Consider the following 18,703-nt stretch of genomic DNA (forward strand, 5'->3'; position numbering starts at 1 on the left):
GTAGGACTCATATTACAGCGCTTAGGAAATACCCATAAAATATCAGCTCATTAGACACAGTTGATAATGGAGGTACATCAACAATGAGTCAGATTTGCTGTTTGTCATTTCAGCTCGAGGTTGGAGTTCTCTGCCCAGCTTCCTCAGCTGCTTTGTGTACAGCAGGGAGAGGAAAATAGGAGGTGACTAATATGCTTATGGCTCAGTCTAATGTGATCCTCTTCAAGTCATGTATCTTGTGAAGTCCCTCTGACCAACAAGGCGCTCAGGGCACCAAAACTAACTCAGCAAATGAATGCTGAAAAAAAAATATTTCCCTGTGTCTTATGCTGTTTTTTTAATAACATGTTATTTTAAAAGAACAGCCATTTCCTAAGAAGTTTCCTTCTAAATGAAAGTCTATAAAAGGGCGTATTTGAAAGATGAAACTGGTTACTTTTCTCTGAACAGAGACAAAAGAGGAGTTTTAGGAGTTTCTTTGGAAAACAGTGAAATTAATGAAAAATATTGGGGAGGAATAAAGGGAGCCTGGTTTTAATCAGTTCTGTTGAGAGTTGCAGGTAGCACAATTTCTTTTATCCATGCCTCAGAAGGAAGAAAGAACATCTTTTGGTCCTGGATGGAAAATGTAAGATGTTTTCCTCCTCCTGTGCGTTCATTGACAAACTGCTTCTATGGACAAAAACTTCAAAACTGTTCCTAGGAAGGTTATTTACACACAGGTACTTACAAGCAGCTGACACTTGTGCTGACAGGAGAGTTAAAAGACACCAAATGTATCTGACAGGCATGTGCTTTCCTTGCACAAGCTTCTGATGAGATAGCCTTTATCCAAGTGGATATTACGTTTGCATCTCTGGATTCACGTGGTTATGCTACAATCTTTACAGTTGTGTGATCAGCTGTGTTGTACTGTCTGTAGAAAGATCTTTTGTCCCTTTAAATATCACTTACTGTCAAATCAGGGAAAAGCTTAGAAGCCAGTGTTGACATTAATGCAAGCAGAACAAAAAACTATCTGGTAAGGTTCCACTGATAAACACTCTGGGCCTAATCTTGTGGTTGGATGTGTGTGGGCAGATGCGTGTGTTCCTGCAGAGCCTCTCTTACTGCCAGGAGAGGACAAACGTGCTTCTATGTCAGCTGTTTGCCTTGAGTTTTTTTCTGGATGAGGTCTTAGTGAGGGGTTTTGAAAGGCAGCTGAATGATTGAAGAGCAAAATTCCACTGGTTCTCACTGGGAACTGTACTTCTAAAGTGGCTTGGGCTCTTTTGAAGCTTTATTATTTAAAATGTATTGGTTAAATATTTCTAGTTTTCAATTTTTTCTCCCCACAAAACATTCACACTCCTCCATCCCACTAAGTCCTACCTTGTTACCAATCATGGGGGCCTGAATTTTACTCTCAGCTAATCATATAAGCTCCTCACTTCCAATGAACTGGATCCCAACCATTTGAAGGATTAGCCTTGCATGACAATACAAAGAGATCCATGGGGTCTGCATAAGCTTGTTGCTTATGCACTGAACCTTGGAGGATGCAAAATTCTAGAAGGAGTCTAAAAATAAAATTATATTTAACTGAGTCTTGATTTTAACTTAAATTTTTCTAATGGCAGTCTGGGAATTAAAATAATAGTGGAACACTTCATTTCAGATATCAGAACCTGTGGTTGTGGGCACCAAGTTTTTTCTTGGCAGTAATGAGAACTGAGTGAACACAGTTCTTTTAAGGTTTGTGACAGTGACTTTTAAGTAAGAACACAACATTTATGTCTTTCCTAAAGACAGTGCTGCCAGAAAATGCCCTAGAAGTTAGTCCTGTCCAAGAGGCTTTTTGTCCTTCTGTTAGTGATACATGTAGGAGCTGTACTCTCAAGAGCACATCTCTTCATAAAAGATCTCCCGGATTTTCCAGGGTCATGCTTCAACACAAGAATTGAAAATTTTACATGTCACCAAATAGTGGAACAATCTGTTAAGCACACTCAGAGTCAAACTAAATTGTCTTTTTTCTATCACTGTGTAAGCTTAAAAAAGTAGAGAAATTCCATCAATCTTGCTACCAAATTTAGTGTTATCCAGCCCTCTGTTCTCCTGTGGTAGTGAGTTTTGCATATGCCCAGAGCACCCAGCCTGTTACTCCAGTTATGTTTTCTGCTCCTTGGCATTCCAGCATTTCTGAAGTCTCTCTTGGGCTGAATCCCAGTGAGTCAATGGAAAAGTCCTGTTGATTGTATTGGAAGCAGGAACTGGCCTTTAAGACTCTTCCTACTCTGAACTTTACATTGGCTGTATTTCACAACATATGCAACTGGGAGGGTAATTACAGCCCAGTAAGGAGGGTTAACTGTCACCTATAAAGTGAAATCAGTGCGCACATGGGTACGGGTGTACATCTTGTACTCTGCTATCCTCTGGTGTCAGAGATCCTTCCTTAGAATAGTAAGGCACAGCAGGTTCAAGGGATTTTACTTCGAATATGAAAAGAAATAATGAACATGATCAGATGTTTTAAACAAGTGTTTCAGGTCAGCCAAACCAGAAGAAAATACTCATTTGGAGCATTCAGTCCTGTTAATAAATTACAGCAGCTTTACACTTATTAGGCACCAGCCTGACATGGGCTGATGCCCCTTCTGTGGCTATAGAGAAATCACCTCTCAAGTAGCACATGGCTAGTGTGATCCAACACCAAATGACAGCCAAAGTTTAGGGCACTTCTTTGAACTCTCTAATCACAGGGGCAGAGTTTGCCCTTGCTCTGAAGGCCAGCTCCCTGGCTGCACGTAAGAGTGAATAAAGATGATTGCAGCTAATCCTGCTGGCTGGGGAGCTCACTTGGCTTCAGCCCAGGCAAAAGAGCTGTTACTCATCTCATATACAGCTGAAGAAAGTAGGAGAAAGGAAAATAAAAAAAGCTTCAGGAAAAAGCTTTCAGAAGTACTAACTGCTGCAGAAAGTGAAGACTCATTTTCACTTCGGAAGAGAGGGTAATCCACAGCATGCACTGCACGCAGATGTGTGCGTCCTGCAGCGGGAATGCAACGGGGACTCCGTCTGCTGAGGGCAGTGAGACTGAACTTTGCACGACGTGAGAACCAGCCAATGCCTCCACTGTTCAACACATACTTAAGAAAATGGCTCTGTTGTACCCAGCTTTCCATATTTAATAAAAAAGACTGCATTGTCCTTTCCAGGCACAGCCTGAATGCAAATTCATAAATACGGTTTATACGGCTGTGTTGCTTCCACAAGGTTTTTTTATTATTATTATTACAGTCCCTACTTACTAAAATGTTAAGTCCTTAATTGAAATTCCACCTCCAGTGGAACAGCCCTCCATCAGCCTGGAAAGCAGGGCTGGAGATGACAGTAAAAGCATTGTGATGAGCTTTTCTATGCTCTCCTGGTGTTTTTTGAAAATTTTCCATTATTTTGGCAAAGACATCGGTGCTGCCTTTGAAGTACAGTTGTGCTTTTGATTCTCTATCATCAAGCAAAACAAAACATCTTCGAAAAAAACTACCCAAATCAGAAACCAGTCCCTGGACAGTTTGGGCAGGGCCTGTTTTAATAATTTATATATATTTTTCAATGACTCTGTGACTGAAGCAGAGTTACCATACCTGCCTGACCATATATATTTAGATATAAATAATTTTTCACAGAGGAAAAGATTTGCACATACAAGAAGGGGTGGAAGGTGCTGTAGTTTACTTGTCCTGCTTTCTATTTATCTGCCCTGTCTCTTCAGATTTAATTATTATTTTTCTCCTTGTTCTTTTGATTAATAACCTTGAAAAGACAGCAAATGTTTTTGGTGCTGCACTAAGAAAGAGACTTCTCTAAAGAGAATGATGGGAGGCTGGAAGAGAACCTCACACATGTCCATGAGAAGGGGCAGGGTAGAAACAGGGTTCCAGGAAGCCTCCTGAACTGCCAGCTCAGGCAAAGCCATTGAAAACAGGAAAATGGCAAAAGGCAGGAAAAATGCAGGTGGTAGGTACTTCCCAGATGTGTTGACAGGTCATTCTGGATGTGATATTTTGCACACATATAACATCATGTGAAGATAAGAATGCCTGTTGTATTTCCTTCTAAATATGATAAAACACAATCTGCCATAGGATCTGCCATGGATCTGGTTGTCCTCATATTTTGTTGGTGTCTTTATGGAGACTCATCATGAGTATTCTAACATTCCTGTTTTGCTTTTTTTTGTGTGTATGTGTGGTTTTTTAAAATTAATTAATTTGTTTTTAATAGATGTGTTTACACATGAACACACTGCCATACATATACAGAAAGACTTTCAGACAGGCTTTGCAGACTTACAGCTCTCTCTTCTCATGTTCACCAGCATCATTAACAACCCTTTCCCATGCTTTCTGCTGTTACTGGCCTTGGTCACCAAGGATGTTGCCATGAGGTGGCTTTGATCCCTTCTCTGACTGTGAGACTCCCTCACTGACTGGAGAGATTCACTTCTCCCAGGTCTGACTTTGGTGGATTTGCTCCTGGCTTCCACAGTTTGAGGCAAGAAGCTGTATCTCGTGGTTCTGGAATTGGTTGGGAAGGCGGAGAAGGAAGAGAGGAAGAAAACACAAGAGCTGAGGAGGAAGAGGTAGGCAATACAGCAAACAGTGGGAACTGGTTCCTGGCATCACTTAATGGCTGCTTTGAATGGCTGGGAAATGACACCAGAAGTTTTACAAAGACAGAACATATGTTTCAATGTGTAATTATATGGTTACAATGTAGTAATTATCACCATTTTGATAATCACCATTTGATCTCACTTTTTATTTTATTTTTTTTTTATTACAGCCATTTCATGGATACTAATGTATTATTCACTACAGGATTTGTTAATTACTTGTTTTAATTTGTTTGTTTGGTTGTGGTTTTTTTACTTTTTTTTTTTTTTTTTGTCTTTTGCATCAATCTCTACAGGTTGTCCCTGTCTATTTGTTGAGAACAACTCACTGGCAAATAAAACAGGTGAGGACCAAAATAACATGACCCTGAGGCATGAAGTGACCACTAACACAACAGCAGTCCCTGGACAGGCAAAATGCTGACCCACAGGACTCAGGTTGTCAGGATCTGGCCTGACAACATTTCTTTCAGTGAGTGACAGTCTCTCAACCAGCTCGTGGACATTTGGTGAGGCAAAGACCTAAATTTCAAGCGTGTAGCTTGCACATATGTTCCTGCCACCCACCAGGGACTAGGAGGATTCCATTTAGGGCAGGCACTCTTGATCTTGCTTGCCTTGTACTGGGAGATGTATGAGCGTGCTTGTTTATGTGAGAGTTGGGAGAACAAAGGCTAATTAAATCCCACCCTTCCAATAGGATATATATTTTTTCAACCCTGAAGCAAATTTTCTATGTGTATTTTGGCTTTTAAACGCCATAGCCTGCAGGCATCCACCACGTCAGCAAAGAAATGGAAAGCTCATTATTACACTATTAGAAGGTTTAAAACTTAAAACCAGAGACTGTAACAACAGCAAATGGGATATCAAAGACATGCCCTTCTACTTGAGCCTTCCACGGACTTCAGGCTGGAGGGATGCTGTGAGGGATGTTTTACTGTGCCTGTGCACTCTCCAAACATCACAGTGTGTTGAGGGTATAAAGGCTTTTTTTGGATATTATTGTAGATTCTTGTTCGACCAGATAAACAGAACAAAACCTGATAGTGTGACTTTTGGAGGTAAAGACGTACTCTTGGGTCATGTGAAGGAGCATTCAGTCCCTGCCCAGGCTTGCTCTGAGCAGTGCACCTGCAATGACTCTGCCACATAAATTTCACAGCCATTCAGTTTTACAGCTGGCCCAAGGGTTCCAGTATGCATTTTGCTAAAAATCTGAATTCTAAGTTTTGAGATGTTGGAGGTCATTTAGGCAGCTCTGTGTGTATGGAGCCCTAGAAAAAAGGGCTTTCCCTTCCTGCCCTGAGCTTCTTATTCTCTGTTCCTCACTGGTTCCTCTAGACCTTGCTGCTCTGTATTATTTTGTTTCCACACATTCCCCAACCTTGATGTTTGCAATACTGGAAGCTTTTTTCCTACAGACCTCATTTTCAAAACCTGCTATTATTTTTGTGTCCTTCTGGGACATTTGCCATTTCAGGAACTTTCTCTGGAAGACTGATTTGATACAAAGCAAAATAGTTCCATCCTGATCTTACAGGACGTGTTTCCATCATGACATCCTGCCTTTTTAACCTTGCAGCATCCTTTCCCAGGCTTAAACAGGTGCTGTGTGCAGCTCTGTTTTGCACCAAGGTGCAATAGCAATTGCTAACAGAATCACAAATTGGTTTGGGTTGGAAGGGGCCTCAAAGATCACCTAGTTCCAACCTACCCAACCATGGTAGGGACACCTTTCACTAGGCCAACCTGGCCTTGAACACTTCCAGGGATGACATCCACAACTCTGGGCAACCTGTGCCAATGTGTCACCATCCTCACAGGAAATATTTTTTTCCTAATATCTTAACTAAATCTCCCCTCATTCCATCACTTCATACCCTTGTAAAAAGCCCCTCCCCAGATTTCCTGGAGCCCCTTCAGGTACTGGAAGGCCACTGCAAGTTCTCCCCAGAGCCTTCTCCTCTCCAAGCTGAACAATCCCAACTCTCTCAGCCTGTCTTCATAGCAGAGGTGCTCCAGCCCTCTGATTATCTTTGTGGCCCTTCTCTGGACTTGCTCCAAGAGCTCTATGTCCTTGTTTCTAGAATAGTGAAGATGTTGCCATCAATAGCAAAATGCCTCTGTCTGCCATGCAATTCCTTCTACATAAGCAACAGTTTTAAGACTTTATCTTCACATATATCCTTGAAGGAAGTCTCCTGTATCCTGCACTGTTGGTTTCTTTAGAGGAAAAAAGTCTGCTTGGAGCAGATCCTTTAGGGGATTCAGAGTTCCCTCGAGGAATGTGGCCCTGAGCCAAAAGTGTCAGGTGCAGCTGATCCCAGTAAAGCTTGTGGCTTATGAGGGGCTGAGTTGGTTGAGGAGGCTGGAAGGATTTCTGGCTAGAAGCCAGGCCAAGGCTGGAGGCTTACAGCCCTGTCCTATCTGCACTGATTTCCTTGATGTGTAAGAGTCGCAGAGGTGTGTGGAGAGTGGCTGGGGGCTTCGGTGGTTAAACACAAACCACAGGTGTAAACTCTGAATTGCAGAAGGGAAACATGCTTTTCAGCTGGTGGGCCTGGATATAGAGGGACCTCCAACATTTTCTGTGATTTCTGTGTTCTCCAGACAAATACAGTGATGTTATCCTGTAAAAGCTATGCAGAAAGCTAAGCCCTGCCACATGGTCTTTGCTTGTCACAAGAGAAAAACATAGTTGGTGCTTAAGATGCTTCCAGAGTAAACATCAGCCAAAGTCCATGCACCCTTGATTTTGAGACATGGCAGTGGTATTTAAAAATGGTTCAGTACTAGTGAGAGTGGCTGTGGCTCAAGGTACTGTTTTCCAGGCTAACCCTGTGGTTATTTTTTATGAATTGCCATGTGGCCCTCTTGAAGTTTCCAGTTTAGATCTGATGGGGCCAGTGATACTAACTGGTGTCTGAGCCTATGCAGAGGGTACAATCCTGGGCTGTTAAAAAAAAAACTTCCTGGTACCTTTTCACTTCCACCCCACCAACAAAATAAACTTAAATCTAAACCTTAAGGCCATGGTAGTCTTGGCGGGCAAACCCTGTAAAATTTGTGCAGAACCAAAGGAGGAGGATGATCAATTTTGCTCTCTGTGGACTGACAAACAAAAACATTTGGATCACTTTAATGGGCCCTGCTGAGAGACAAGAACAGCATCATTTCATCTGTGCCTGAGTGCTTCAGCACAGACACAACACTGAATTGATGGCAAAAGTGTGTGGCAGCAATTACTGCCATGAGAGTTACTCTGGAAGGAAACACAAAAAAAATCATTTAACTCCCTCATTCAGCACTGTAAGTTAATTTGGACATGCTATAGTTCCAGCAGAGCTATAAATTTAAAAAGCTCACAAAAGCTGTAGCCAAAGAATAGTGCAACTGATCAAAATGTGCTCCAGAATATAATGGAATATAGTTTAGAAAAATCTGCCTTTTAAGTCTTATGCTTACCATCTCTTTCTTTCTGGAACAAAATATGGTACTTGCAGCCTACAATATGAAGTGAGTCCTAATACTGCCCTTCTGCTCCCAGCAGAACTGAAGCATACCTTTGGTATGAAGTGGGAGAAATATCTGGCCAAAAAGAAAGCTCCAGAATTTTTTTATGTACTGTCAAGACATGCTTAATAAATGGAGAGTATTATTTTCATATTGCGTAATTCAGACTTTCCTCATTCTGGGATTGTTTCAGCAAAACATGCAAGCATGTGCTTATCTTTAAGTAGTGCTTAAGCCCAGATGATGGTGAACATAGTTATGGGAAGGACTATCCTAAGGGTTGAGCTTCCTGACATGCACAGTCAAACATATGCTTACACCTGCACTGTGGATGAACGTAGTCCTGCTGGTAGATACAGAGTTAATGGCAGAAAGCATGTGAGCTTGCAATGCTCTGTGGTCCTTCATCTTGTATTTCTGCTATTTCCCTCAGGACACTTTTCAGCCGTGTCCAACATCACTTGTGTGGGCACAGACTCAGCCAGGCTGTGAGAGACAGCCTGAAGAGGAGTAAACTGAAAGGCTGGAAAGGCTTTGGGGCGGGGAATTAAATCCCCATTCCAGCTATGACAACAGGCATGTTGCCTTCAGCAGACTAGATTTCAACCTATGTGTGTGAACGAATGCTGAAACAAAGAGAGAAGCAGTCACATTGTGTATGGCCTGCTGGAAAATGTTTTCGCAAAGGAAACAGGGCTTAAACCTTGAGTTCATCCAGAAGAAAAATAAAGGCAGGAGCCACTTGTGTGCACATGGGATGGCAGGCAGGGAGGCTTGTGGGGAAAGCTTGGGTCCACCACTCAGATGATTTGGCCTTGATTCCTGCCCTGCAGCTGTATGACCCTCCCAATGGCAGTGTTTCCCTCTGTGGGCTTCATCCTGGCTCAAACTAGGACACCCTCCAAATAAAACATGAGCACTGACACAAACCTGCTTTTACATAAAACCCCTGAGCTCTCATGTATTACTGTGCTTCAACTGGAGACTGTCTATATGTTGAACTTAATGTTTACTTAACATACCCTACTCCTCAATATTAAATACTGATACTATTAACAGCTGTGATACCTGCTGCCCATAAGGCTTTAATGATCAACATCATCTAAAATATCAGTGGTTCATTTTGTTTCTGAGTATTCTGTAGTGAGCAATGTGTTGTTTAACATAAGGTAATGTATGCATTAGTATGCTGTGCTCATATATGAAATGGTTTGTTTTTTACCAAACAGCCAGGAAATCTCTTTTGCTCTTGGTAATGAGAGCTCCCAGAGCTGATGAACATTTGAACCCTCCAGAGTGTGAAATAAAAATGGCCAGCTGGTGCCATTTCAGTGGGGAAAGAAGGGAGCAAATGACAAAGATAGGAGAATTAAATCTTGTTTATACCACACCACTGAGGACCACTAAGAAACTGGTTTGGATTGGTTTAAAGAGGATTTAAGAACAAAGGGGTTTCTCAAAATCTGCAGATCTTTCAGATCAGCAACACTCCTCTGTACACTCAGGATCTTCAGACTTGGAGTTTGGGAGCAGATTCTGGAAAACAGATGGATCAACCAAAGCTGAGCCCCTCTGGAGAAATTAAGATGAGAAAACCATCAGGAAATGTGTGTCTATATATCTCTTGAAACCCCTTTCCTTCTGCTAAAGCGCTGAATTGTTACTGCTATGTTCATAGGTTGGGGTGTCTGAGCAGACTCCCTGTTGTTTAACAACGGGGTTGATAAACTCAGACATGTTGCAGGATATACCTGGTCAGTGATGGGTTGGTATCCAGAGAGCCAGTGCTAAAGTAATTTGCAGGCTAGTTATGGAAAAAATATGTTTTCTTGTAACCATAGGAAAACACTGGGGACAAGTTAATTTGATCCTGTGTATCATAAGCTTTTAATTCTTTAATAAGGTGAAACAGTACTCTGAAGAACAGTTGCAGGGCCATATCGTTTTAATCAGCCCTTCAGCCCGTGTTGTCCTGTCTGCTTACGTTCACTCACTTAGAAAAAAGCTCTTTCCTTACCCAAGGTTGTGTGGATGATGACAGTTATTTCTAGCAAATTGGCTTTCCTTCATATACACTTTTCCCACCCTTGTTCCTTCAGACATACTAATTTCCATAGGTTTCCTTCCTCATTTAAGATCTGTTTTCTTTTCAGACAGCTACGTGTCTGGGAAATATACACTCTGGTGTTCCAAGAGGGCAGAGGGAGGTATTTCTAGATATAAGATGACAAATAGAGAGAAATTCTAGTCTTGGCTACCTTACTATAAACTCAGCCCACAGATTTTTATTTTATTTTTTTAAGAACTGAGGTTTCCCATCTGTCAACAAATGGATATAAATCCCAGTGGGCACTGAAGACACATCTGGGGTGTATCCATTGCACTCTCAGTGTGAGTGATCATCACCTAGTTACCATCTATTTTTGCTGAGCTAAGGGGATTTGTGGTCCTACCTCCAAATAGCCTTTGCAAAAATTGCTCTACATCTAGCATCCCCTTCTTCAGCTACTGTGAGTCTCTAATACCAAGACTCCTGCTTAGCACTTGTGTTTCCATAGCCAAAGGTTGAAGGAGCCTATGAATGAGCCATTTTATAAAGTAATGGCCTGGGTGCTGAGGGGTGGTGTTGCTGCTCTCCTGCAGAGAAGACCTTGATGTCTGTGACAAGACTGTTGGCAGTGAAGGAACTGGGAAACCTCAGCAGCCCAGGGAGCTGAATGAGGGGATTTGAACTTCTTGGGAAACAAAATGAGGGGAGGACACTTGCCAAGGTACCCAAAATTTTTATTTTCAAATTGAATTTCAGTGGGGTTCCCAGAGAGAGGAGAGCGAAGATTTTCTCTCCTCTTAAATCTGGCCACAGCCTGAGGTGCTCAGACAAGAGAGAAAAGTCTTCCAGCCAGCTACCTTTTTTCTACCCCAGAAGCAACTCTATTGTACAGCTTGAGTGCTAAGGTCAAGGTTCCTTCTGGGCTTTGCATGTTTTCTCAAGTTGGTGTTTATCTTGCATGATCTGCCCTGACTTTCTAGTTCCTGTTCCTGTTTTCTTTTATTGTTGCTGGTGAACCTGGCAAAGACCAGGATTATGGTGGATTTGCCTTTGTCTGAGGAGGTACATGGGAGATTTTCCAAAACTAGAGTGCCCCTGCCCCATGCCAAGATGGCACATGTATTCCTCTCGTTTTCTGCTGTGTATTAAAAAACATGGAGAGAAATAAAGATAATTTACTAGTTCCCATAATTAACAGGGGCTGCAGATGTGAAATGGTGAGTGGCATTATGAATGTTGTCTTTGTTTTGCAACAGGCATCTGTGCACATCATATGGAAGAAAATTCCCTACAGCGGAAACTACACAAACCTCTCTAACTCCTACATAAATAAATTTAGCAAAGAAAAATTTAGGGGAAAAATCCCCTAATATATGGCTTTCTTGTAATCTACTAAGTCTTTCTTTGACAGAAATCAATCAGAGAATTATGAATACGTGAACATTTCCTTGCTCCTCCTGCAGTTATACAAGGGGAAAATTGATACTTCCTTCTTGAGAAATTATCTGGTGTGTGTCATGAATTTCTCCATTGTGATTTTCTGGGAGCTTAGCATTTTGCACAGAAATAATTAAGCAATTAATGCTATTTTCGCTTATGTTATTTATCTACTCGTTGGCCTTTTATCGTATGTCACGCATTTCTTCACTTCAAGGGTTTCCTGACTTAAATTTCCTTGGCCTCGACACTGTGAGTCTTCCAAAACCAGATGAACTCTGCAGTTTGTGTGAGCATAGCTAACCTTGGAAAGGATTTCCTAAAAATCTATGATTTCCTCCATTTTCAAGATCGTGTTTACTGTGGTTTCCTCATACTGAAGGTCATCAGACTAAAACCTATGTATTATGGCAACAGGCATAAATATTTACAACTAATAGAGACTATATCTAATTTTAGGTACCCACACCCACCAGGCTCACTGGGGAATAAAAAAAACCCAGTCCCTTTCAGGTTACACTTCCAGCTCTTCTACGGAAAATTCCATTAGGCACTCCTGGTAGTGCCTTCTCATTACCTCTTATGGCTGTTTTATCCTTTCCTGACAGCTGAAGCACATTAAAAAGGGTTGCCTGTGTAGGAAATCTGAAATTCAGTGGTCCTCAGACACCCCAAATGAACCATCTTAGGCCAGATGTAATTCATACTAGGACAGGATTTTGAGCCCACTGCTGAGAAGCTCCTGGGAAGGACAGAACATTTTTTCTTCTGGCCAATGGAATGAATACCTTCTATCAAGTAGCAGTGGCTTGGTTTGTTAACATGACCGATAATTGAAATGCAGCTGTATGGAGAGAATCCTGAATGTGACCCTAGAGGAGATGATCTCAGAAGCTGGGCTATAGGTTGATTTTCAAGCACAAACTAATTACACACCACCTAATTCCCCTAACCACTGTGGAGTCCTTCCTAAATAAATATGGGATGAGCTCCCAACCTGGTCCTTTGTATTTCCTTGATAATCTACAAGCAGCATCAGTAGAACATGGCCACTGACACCTCCTTCCTTGTCCACAGAGCATCACAGCTGAAGTCCGTGTCCCAGTGTCACTAACTTTGGCGACCACTCACTGGAACAAGATCATGTTCTGGTGGAAGGAAGATGCACTTTGAAAACCTTTGAGTGCACTTGGGTTAAGTTCTTTCTTCTGGAAAGAAAACCTAGGTGGTCTTATTAATTAGAAATGTGGATATATTAGACAGTAATATGATGACAAAAGTCATCAAAAGAGAAGAGCAGATAAAAACACCCTGCAGGTAACCTGCACTAGAGAAATTTAAGACACAATGAGTGACACTCAGCTCCAAGACTGTTTTCTCTTCCCCTAAGCCCTTGCCTGGTGCTGCCATTGGGTTTGCCAAGGCTTGCAAGAATTGCCAACCTCTCTCTGCAACTGCTGCAGCTCTGCATATGGAGAGAGCCTGAAAGCACACCTGAGCTCATGCGACCTGAGGTATTTCCCTTGGAAATTTTTGTCTTTGTTCCGCAAACATTTCTTTTAGAGGAAGTGGGAGTAAGTCTTCCTTTGAATAATAATGATTGCAACAACTGTAAAATGGATAATAACAGTAACCAACTAGAACTGGCCAGGGAGAGGATAATTCGGCTTTGCGACAACTTCTGAGGTTTTACAATTTGTTTTCATTTTACAGTGGAATGAAAACAAGACCTTCAGATATTATGTTTTCAATTTAGGTCTTTCTTACTGTACTGTCAAAAATAACCAGAGGGCCATGGACCTCAAGAATTTGTCCTTCCAAACATTTAAAAAATGCTTCAACTTTCGTGAATCAGCAGTTTCTTCTGGTCGGATAGTTCATCAGAAACTCTGTGGACAAAACTTTTGCTAACCCCAGAAGTTCAAAATCATGAGTCATTTCCCCCAAAACATAGTTGTGAGAAGTCACTCATTTTATGGTTTTTCAGTTGTTTCTGAACTGTCTTCTCCTAAGCATACCTTTCCCCTCCATCTTCTAAGGGTGTACATTTGTTTCCCACTCACTTCTGTTTCTTCTCTCCTATTTTCTTGGGGCTTTTTTCTTTCTAAAGCAGCTGCTTGCCTCTTTTTGACCTTCCCTACCTTTACAAGAAGCAAATCTGAGGTAATGCTTCCATGCTGTGCTGTGGCAGAGTTTTGCCAAGAAAAAGATGGCTCCTGGATGGTCTCTGCAATGGACAGTGGTCACTGGGAGGTGGTCCCACTGCCCCCCCACAAAGCCCCATCTGGTTGCTCGTTGGTTTTTGCTGATCTCAGATGGCATTTTCCACCAGGCAGGGCTGACATCTGTCAGAAGGCAAGAACATCTGCTCTCACGCCCTGGCTGGCTGCAGCCCTCGCCAGCGCGGCAGCGCTTGAGGACATCAGAAGAGCCACCCGGTATTAATTATCACCCAGTGCTTGTGGGGCAGCCACTATGGATGCAATGTCTGTGGTTTGGTTTTGGACTCAGCTGGCTCAGAGATGACTCTGCAGGACCCATATCTAGTTCTGACCGGCTCTATGCCCCAAGCTGCACCCAGGCAATGGCCAGCAGGGCCAGGGAGGTGATTCTGCCTTTCTACTCTGCTCTGGTGAGACCGCTCCTGGAATACTGTGTACAGCTCTGGGGCCCTCAGCACAAGAAAGATACAGATCTGTTGGAGGGGGTCCAGAGAAAGGCCACAGAGATGATCAAAGGGCTGAAGCACCTCTGCTATGAAGACAGGCTGAGACAGTTGGGGCTCTTCAGCCTAGAGAAGAGAAGGCTCCAGGGAGACCTTAGAGCACCTTCCAGTACTTGAAGGGGCTACAGAAAAGCTGAGAAGGGGCTTTTCATCAGAGAAGTCAGTGATAGGACAAGGGGTAATGGTTTTAAACTGAGAGAGGGGAGATTTAGGTTAGATGTTAGGAAGAAATTCTTCACTATAGGGGTGGTGAGGAACTGGAATGGGGAGGTTGTTGATGCCCCATCCCTGGAGGTTTTTAAGGACAGGTTGGATGAGGTTTTGTGCAACCTGGTTTAGTGGTAGGGTTCCCTGCTCATGGCAGGGGGGTTGGAACTTGATGATCTTTAAGGTCCTTTCCAATCTTAAAAATTCTATGATTCTATGATTTTTTTTCTCTGACATTTCAGGTGGAAAGACTATGATATTTGAGGAAAAAGAAATGTGGAAAATAAATGCCAAGGAAAGGAAATTCAGCTGTTTGTTCTGCAAGATGGAGAGAACTGCAGAAAGAAGATTTAGAACTGGAAGGACTTAATGTGATGGATGGTACAAGATGTTCTCTAGTCACACTGTCTTTGTACAAATTGTTTCGTACACCTTTACCATGACATACTACATATGCACTCAATCAGGATACAGTTCCTCTGTAACCTCAGGAATTTCCACCCTGTTGGGCATAGTCTCTAAATAGTTTTCCTTGCAAAATTGTTGCAAGACTTGTGTTGTTCTTCTTCTCTCTTCTCTTCTCTTCTCTTCTCTTCTCTTCTCTTCTCTTCTCTTCTCTTCTCTTCTCTTCTCTTCTCTTCTCTTCTCTTCTCTTCTCTTCTCTTCTCTTCTCTTCTCTTCTCTTCTCTTCTCTTCTCTTCTCTTCTCTTCTCTTCTCTTCTCTTCTTCTCTTCCATTCATGCATGGGGAGGAAAACCCAGTTGGGAGCACCATATGGAGACAACACAAGTTATTGCTGTCTCACCATTTTCTTGGCACAGATTTCCTCTGTCAAACATCACTTCGGATCAGGGACCTCATTCTGCATTCACACTCCCCACTGCTTCTTCCTTCCTTGGAAGCATCAGGAGGGACTTATAATATTGCTACAAGGAGCCCTTTACGGGAAAACAAATAAATTGGGCAATAGGCTTCAAATAATGGAAGAATGAATTATTTCACCATTTTAGCAATTTCCCAGGGGGAGGGTAGAGGGAGAAAATGCACTTAACACTCTAAAATATTAAAATAACAAGAACCACAGAGGCCTCATCCCTCTGGACTTGAACCAAACGGAATGATTTAGGTAGAATGCCAGCAGATCTCCAAGTGGCACATTCCATTAGGGAGTATTTCTATGCATGGCAAGAGAAATTGTCCATATTAATGGTATTATGAACCGGCTCAGCTAATTTGGAGTTCTTCCATAAGGCCTAGTTTCTGGCAGATTAGCTGAATATTTTTTGGAATATGAATTCCTCTTTTAATGTTGAGTTTGATCCTGTTTTCGTGGACAATGTTCCTGGAAAATTACTTTCTTAAAGCTGTATTTCATATATATATATAAATGAGAGATGTTACTCCTTTGTATTCCTGGAACAGGCTTAAAATATTCTGAGCAGTAACTAGAAGGCAATGGGATGAAGGGAACTATATTTGATTTTTCAGAATTACTGGTTGCATACAAAGAAAAAAGCAAACACCACTGTGAAGGTAAAAGGTCTTTCTAAGAACTTAAATAAGAGCATACAAATGCCCTCCTAGATTTTATTTACGTTTTTGCTGAAAATTTTAATAGCGTGTTTTCAGTGAGCAAAAATGGGATTAAACTAGAAAGAACTCATGAGGAATTCTGTAGCATTTTTTGTGTTTTGAGATAGTTGAAAAAGCTTATGTGTAGTTACAATTAATAAAGACAATAAAAATACCTCTAGAGAGGTATTTTGTAATCAATATGTAGATAGACCCTGAGCCCTGAGTGAAGTCTGCATGCCCATATGGAGTCATTTGGGAAGTGGGATCATACACCCAAACTGTCAATAGCAGTGCACTTGTCCAGGCTTGAATTGGCAACACAAATCCTAGCCATTACTTCCAAAAGCCATTGCTTGATATATCTATAGCATAAACTAGATGCTCTCAGGAGGCATTCTGAGTATGAGTTTGTTCCAGAGCTGAGACTCCCTGGTGGAAACACCTCAGCTTTTAAATGAAAAATTAGGCGTCTGCATTTCTGCTGCTCATGGGCAGTGTCTCAAGCAACTGGGCCCCCAAAATCAGAAAATGTCCTTGATTCTCTACCTAGTTACTGGAGAAAAACATGCTGAGGTAAGCTAACCAGTTCTGAAATGGAGCTAAGGAGCTTGCTCAGAAACCAAGAGTGTCCGAGTTGGCCTTGGAGGACAGAGCTGCTCACAGCATCTGGATGGCTGCCCGCTCTGGAGCTGGAGCATGAGACAGTCTGTGAACTTAAAACACATTTTCCAACCTTATGGGATTTTCCTTATGGTCTGTTCTCAGCAAAGCAGCATTATTATTGTAAATAGATGCTCTTTTTGTCCCAGTTCCCAGGGGATAAAAATTAATGTTATGTTTGAACATCTATGCTTTCCCACTCATTGCTGAAACTGTTCTTTTCCTTAAAGCCTGCAGAAAGCTGAGCCTTAGCAGATACTGTGAATATCATTACTTCAAAGTCATAGCTGCATGTCTGTACCAGAAAGTCTTAAATAATAGACGTGGCTTCCATCCCCTCAGGATTGTAGGGGTTGTAAAGTAGTTTTAGTGAGTCATCTCAGGCATCTTCCTGCACTGTGGCAGGACCTTTCTGTCCAGCTCCTCTGCACAGTCCTCCTTAACTCTTGGAGATGTCTAAGTGCTGGCTCCTGTGCTCATCACTGGGACTGCTGTTCCCATGACACACTTGCATGCTGTTCTGAGCCAGAAATGAGGATCTTGGTACACCAACATACTGCTCTTCCCCTCCTGCTCCCAAGCCATCACCCTCCTGACTGTGCCTCCTGTGCCACTCTGCCTGGGAAAACTTTCACAGCTGTCCACCTCCCTCCTTTGGGAGGGTTTTTTTTTTTTTTTTAATGCAGTGTTTCTCCTGTCAGGGAATGGTTTTTCCAGCCTTCTCTTCCCTTGAGGCTGGCTGACACGTTGCATATTTATGGAGTCACTGCTGTGCCAGTCCCTGAGACAGAAAGGCAGCCCTGGGGCAACCCTGCTGCTGGATTTGCTGGTGCACTGGACCCACACCAAGTCTGGGGAACTGTGCTAGCTGAAACACCATGTTCTCATGGTCTTTTGTGCCTTCCCCTTCCCTGGGATCCTAAATACACCACTGTGGCTATGGGAACTAGCTGGGAACACCACTTCCTGGCAAGTGCCACAGGGTGCAGATGGCACTGTGCCCCCAGGACCCTTCTGAGTCATCATGTCTGCTTCCATATGATGACTCTCCATGCCTGACCTGATGTCTGTTTAAGAAGAGGGTTTAGGTCTTGGTTATAAATTTATGAATATGTATGATAGAGACCAAATACTAAGGCAAAGCCATCACTACATAAGGAAATCAGCATCCATTCTAGCCAAAGGCAGTAGCAACCATATGGTTGGATTATATCATTGGGTCCTCCCTCATGCTATGCTCACTTGGTTGTGTTCCTTCTGCTTTGACACGATGGATGGTGCTTGGGATTGCAGTGAGGTGTGATGGTTCATTCTCAGACCTGGGAGAGCTTTCCTGTCCATTTGGGTACATGTAAAGTCACTGGCTGATGACTGGTGCTTGTGGATTTTGGCACATGTGGAGGTTGAACCTAAGGTCTAGTCCTCACATTCAGCCAAGGCTGCTCGTTGCAGAACTTGTCTTGGGTGAGAGATTTCTGAGTTTGAATAGGAATAATGCTTGGCAATAAATAGGGTAAATTAAATTTGGTGTTTTTTTTAGTTTTTAGTTATTGGACATGATTTTAAAACTCATTTTCCCTGATCTTATTTGGGAAAAAAAGAGAGATGAATACCAGTTCATAAATCCAGCCTAAAATTCATTCATTAAATGCCTCTTGGGATAAAACTTGGGATAGCAATTCATAAAGCTTTCGTTCTTCAGTGTATCACTCCCTGACTTATTTGGAAGACCCATAGAATGGGGTACCAGAACAATATATCTGACAGGAGTCTGATGAGTGACTCTAACGAGTGAGTTAAAAGCAGGCTAGAAATAATGTAACTTGGATTTTTTTCATTGCAAAGATAAATAAGAATTTGACAGGAGATGTCA

The 18,703-nt window shown here is 42.2% G+C and overlaps 1 protein-coding gene and 1 long non-coding RNA gene across 2 annotated transcripts in view; one reads left to right on the top strand and one right to left on the bottom strand.

Moving 5' to 3' along the window:
- Window positions 1-18,703, bottom strand: part of RHOJ (ras homolog family member J) — a 60,789-nt gene that overhangs the window by 33,054 nt on the left and 9,032 nt on the right. The window lies entirely within an intron of this gene.
- Window positions 4,151-16,259, top strand: LOC127385507 (uncharacterized). Its single transcript, XR_007889689.1, has 3 exons — window positions 4,151-4,627; window positions 4,957-5,004; window positions 14,838-16,259. It is a non-coding gene; the product is annotated as an uncharacterized LOC127385507 (long non-coding RNA).

This window comes from Apus apus, chromosome 5 (assembly GCF_020740795.1).
Source record: "Apus apus isolate bApuApu2 chromosome 5, bApuApu2.pri.cur, whole genome shotgun sequence".
Taxonomy (NCBI): domain Eukaryota; kingdom Metazoa; phylum Chordata; class Aves; order Apodiformes; family Apodidae; genus Apus; species Apus apus.